Consider the following 1295-nt stretch of genomic DNA (forward strand, 5'->3'; position numbering starts at 1 on the left):
CCCGGAGGGAGTGCTGCGTACCCTCTAATCACCTGTCAGCCCGTGAGGGCCGAGCTGGTGGGGCCCTGGGGGGCTGCAGGTCAAGTGACTTTCTCCTTCTAACCAGCATTAGGAGGCTCTGGCAGTCAGCCGACTCTGGCCAGAACGTCACCTTCGTGGTTTTCTATTGTTTTCCCACTGCATGTTTTTGTCTCCACCTCCGCGTGGCTCCTGGTCACAGGGCACGCTGGGTTTTTCCAAGTCGGTTTACAAAAGGGTATTCTGCAAACAGCGACATCGGTGGCGACGTCTGGGGAAGGCACATCCGGAGGAAAGAACCCACAGACGGTGGGTTTGGGCAGCACCAAGGACAGGACTGGGGTCTTGATTCCTTCTCTGGCCTGGCTGTGTGACAGTGGAGAAGTCACTGCACTTCTCTGGGCCATGTGCACATTTTCTCATGTATAAAACTGTGCAGGTGTTGTGAAAACCCGACGAGGAAAAGAGATATGGAACACTTTTGGACACCCCTTAGGTTGTTCCCTTGGGAGGGCAGGGTAGGTGATGCTTAAACACCATATTACTTCCTAAATTTGCTGTTTCTCCTCCTGGGGACATGATAAAATTGTGCTTCCTTTGAAAGTAGACCTGGCCCTGTGCTTCTCTTTGGCCAGTGACCTGTCAGTGACGGTGATGTGTTTTAACGTTGCCCAGAGAGCCCTCGGCCAGTTTCCATCCTACAGTTTCTGGCTCGGGGTCTGCTGGTTGAAGTAGTTTCCAAAAACCCTAGTTCCCGAGTGTCTACAATGAGCAGAGCCTGGCGCTGAGCTTTCTTGGAGATATAGCATTTAGTTTTATTGTTTAGGCTTATTTTTATTTATTTTGAGAGGGAGCGAGCAGGGTAGGGGCACAGAGAGAGGGAGAGAGAGAATCTCAAGCAGGCTCCCCGCTGTCAGTGCAGAGCCAAGTGCAGGGCTTGAACCCACCAAGTGTGAGATCATGACGTGAGCAGAAGAGTCAGACACTTAAATGACTGAACCACCCAGGTGCCCAGGAGATGTAGCATTTAAAATAAATGTTTTATTTTGTTAAGACACTGAGCCATTGTGGTTGTTACTACAGCATAATCTAGTCTCCCAATGATACAGAGGGAGTCTTTTCTTTACACTTATTTAATTATAAACTACTTCTACATAAAAAGTATTCAGAACAAGCGGTGCCTAGGTGGCTCAGTCGCGTAAATGTCTGACTTTTGATTTTGGCTCAAGGAACTCTGATGTCATGGCTCCTAGGATCAAGCTCCGCCCTGGCTTTGT

Source organism: Crocuta crocuta, unplaced genomic scaffold (assembly GCF_008692635.1).
Source record: "Crocuta crocuta isolate KB4526 unplaced genomic scaffold, BGI_CrCroc_1.0 scaffold142, whole genome shotgun sequence".
NCBI classification, from domain to species: Eukaryota; Metazoa; Chordata; class Mammalia; order Carnivora; family Hyaenidae; genus Crocuta; species Crocuta crocuta.